Here is a 3,749-nt window from a genome sequence, read left to right as displayed (position 1 = left end):
ATGGCCTGTGGCCAGGGCGGTGGCAGGATAGATGAGCAGAAGTGGAGAAAGTTAGGGTTTTGTTGAAGTGAGATGGTTGTTATAGTTCTATGTATGCTTTGTTCATTTTGCTTAATTTTGTAAAATAAAAAGGATTTGAAAAATTCTTATAGAACATAATTTAATATGTATATGAGCCATAATTCCGGATCCTCAGTAGGAGGAATGCAGAAGGCAGCCGGTTGACGATTCTCTCCTATCATTGATGTTTCTCTCTCTCTCTCTTCCTCTCTGAAATCAATAAAAAATATATTTTTTTTTAAAAAAGAAAAGAAACTCTGAGGCCCTCTTTGCTAAAACTCCACCCACCCTTAAGTCCATGGAAAGTTGAAGGCAGATGCAATTGGGCTTTATCCAAGACTGAAAAGCCCGCATTATTGATTGCTATGCAGAAGCCATAATTAAGCAGAGTAGGCGGCAGTCTTCTGTCGATAGGACTCAGCATTCCATTTATTTGAACGTCTCCCTTGCAGCTTATTGTTGAAATATCCAAGATCTACCCGCTTCCAGTTAATAAATGGTTCCTAAAATTGAAAAGTTATGCGAGAGACATGAATATATTTTTTTAAAGTTATAAAAGTAAAAACTATCACAAAAATAAGAAATCACAAAAAAATGGGAGGCGGAAACATGAGGATTTTGGACACAGTAAACTGTGTTTGTTAATTTCCTTCTCTTTCAGAGTAGAATGTCAGAATAGAATATGCTTTTTAAGAAAAGTATAACTATATTATTTAACCTTAAAACAAGAGCCACCAGAAGAACAAAAAACCCAGAAACTTTTAAAAAGTGCTCTTCTCTGAGACTAGAACCAGAAGTTGGATGGTGAGTGGGAAGGGAAATCTTACTTTTAATTGTAGACTCTTTTATACGGTTTGAATTTTTTTGAGACGGACATGTTATATATTTTCTGTTTAAAAACAACTCCTTTATTGAGATTGATTTATATACCATTCAATTCACTCATTTGAAATATACAATTCCATTTTTCAGTATATATAGAGTTGTACATTCATTATTGCTCTCAATTTTAGAAAATTTTCATCATCTCCCCCTAAAAGCCAGTACCCATTAGTAGTTACTCCCCATTTCCTCAGCAAGGGTTCCTCTTCCCAGTCCTAGGCAACCACTAATCTATTTTCTGTCTTTATATATTTGCCCATTCTGAGCAGTTCATACAAGTGAAATCATATAACATGTAGCCTTTTTCAGTTAGCATAATGTTTTCAAGATTCATCCATGGAGTAGCATGTATCAGTACTTATTCATTTTTATTGCTGAATGATATTCCATTATAGGGATATGCTACATTTTATTTACCCATCCATCAGTTATTGGAGATTTGGCTTGTTTTTTTCCCCCGTTATTTTTTTATTTTTATTTTTTGGCTATTGTGAATAGTGCTGCTATGAGCATTTGTGTCCAAGTTGTCATGTGAATATATGTTTTCATTTCTCTTGGGCAAATACCTAGCAATGAAATTGTTGGGTCATATGGTAACTCCATGTATAGCCTTTTGAGGAACAGTCAGACAGTTTTCCAAAAGATTTTATATTCCCAACAGCACAGTATAAGGGCTCCAGTGTCTCCACATCTTCACCAACTCTTGGTTTTATGTCTTTCTAATTTTAGCCGCCCTAGTGGGTGTGAAGTGATATCTCACTGTGATTTTGATTTGCATTCTTTAATGCAGTGGTTCTCAGCCTGTGGGTCGCAACCCCTTTGGCGATGGAATGATCCTTTCACAGGGGTCGCCTAAGACCATCCTGCATATCAGATATTTACATTACAATTCATAACAGTAGCAACATTACAGTTATGCAGTAGCGATGAAAGTAATTTTATGGTTGGGTCACAGCATGAGGAACTGTATTTAAAGGGCCAGAAGGTTAAGAACCACTGCTTTAATGGCTAACGATGTTGAGTTCTGTTTCATGTGCTTATCGTCTATTTGTATACTTCTTTGGAGAAATATCTATTCAGATTCTTTGCTCTGCACACATGTTATTTTAACCTAAAAAAATAGTATAAAATGTTTTAACACGTAGTAAGCAAATACCAAATGTTGGAGGTGGCAGTCTCTTGGTAAAGGAAATTAAGTAATTTCTTCTGCCTTCATAAAATTTTCTAAATTCTTATACATAATTTTTTGTCGACATTAAATGTTAATATATTTCCTCAATTGTTTATCATTTCCTGATTTGAAAAGTTACTACAACAATAATCTGAAAGGCAACAATAGCTAACATTTTAGCAATTTCCCTAAGGACATTTTTCTAGACTTGCTGTACTTTTTTGAGATCGTACTATATGGTCAAGTTCAAATTATGCCTTTTATTATTATCATGATATCATGAACAAGCCCCCACATATTAAACAAACCTCTCTAACCATTTTTCTTAAAGTCTCTAGAAACACCGCTGTATTTCTCAGTGTGCAGAATAGTCACAATAGAGGACTTCTCTCTTATACTCACTACTTTAAAATTAAGGGAAAATATTAAGTTACATATACATATACACAATGTCCACAGCCAATGGAAAGTACAAACCAAGGATAGACAGTAGAATGTGGAGAGGATGTAGCCTGGTCCATTGCTTCTCCCCCGACCCCGCACTCTACCCAACCCCTTCCAGGGGTCCTCCAACTTTTTAAACAGGGGGCCAGTTCACTGTCCCTCAGACCGCTGGAGGGCCGGACTATAGTTTAAAAAAAACTCTGAACAAATTCCTATGCACACCGCACATACCTTATTTTGAAGTAAAAAAAACAAAACGGGAACAAATACAATATTTGTATTTGCATGTGGCCCGCGGGCCGTAGTTTGAGGACCCCTGCACACAGAAAAAGACGGAGCGGAGTCTATTGCAGTAAGAAAAAACTGGGTGGTTCTCCAACATTTCTAACTTGCATCTTCATGGTGTGGCTTTGCCTTTTGGGTTAACGTGTCTGTAAATCCCCACGGTAACCCCAACTTCTATATTTTTCTTACAGGGTATTTGTGCTAAGAAAACCCACATGCCTTTTGCTCACTCGTCCTCCTTTCTTTCCCTCATTATAACCCTTTCTCCTGCGAACACCTCCGCCATCAGGACAAGGTGGCTGCAGGTGTAGCTTAGACTTACGTTTCTCTTCCCCTCAAAGGCTCCAGAGTGCTAGTGGCCGCGGAAGCTGGTTGCGCGGATTCTGTCTCCTCCCAGGATGGTGGAAGCAATGGCGCTCTCCTGATGGCAGAGGCCCTGGAAGACCCTTCTTTTTACACTTGCCTCAAGTGTTCCGTTTTCTAACCATGTAGGCGGTTGACTCCTCATGCTTTCTCGTGTGTCCACAGACACTCGGAAGACAGCAGTGCCACCCAGAACGCCACACACACGATGGGCTGAAATTCTGTTCTGGAGGAAACACCCAGATACAAGCTCAGGAGACTAATCTGACTACTAACGACTTTCCCTCTTGAGTCTCCAATCAGAGCTGTTCAAGAATAAACCTAAGATGACGTGTCTTCACTGTAGACATTAGGCAGAGAATACAGTGCTCACCATACCCAGGCTCTCCCCTCCTTCCCTGGCACAGCGATTATACATACATCTCCACACTCCCTGCCGCCCGCTGGGGCCATGGCTGAGTTCTGGCCAGTGGAACGCAGGTGCAGGTGATATTTGCCACGTCCATACAATGCATCTTAAATTTTTTGCTTTCTTCCAGTTCAG

This window comes from Myotis davidii, unplaced genomic scaffold (assembly GCF_000327345.1).
Source record: "Myotis davidii unplaced genomic scaffold, ASM32734v1 scaffold616, whole genome shotgun sequence".
NCBI classification, from domain to species: Eukaryota; Metazoa; Chordata; class Mammalia; order Chiroptera; family Vespertilionidae; genus Myotis; species Myotis davidii.
The sequence above is the reverse complement of the archived record's forward strand: the minus strand, read 5'-3'. Positions refer to the sequence as shown.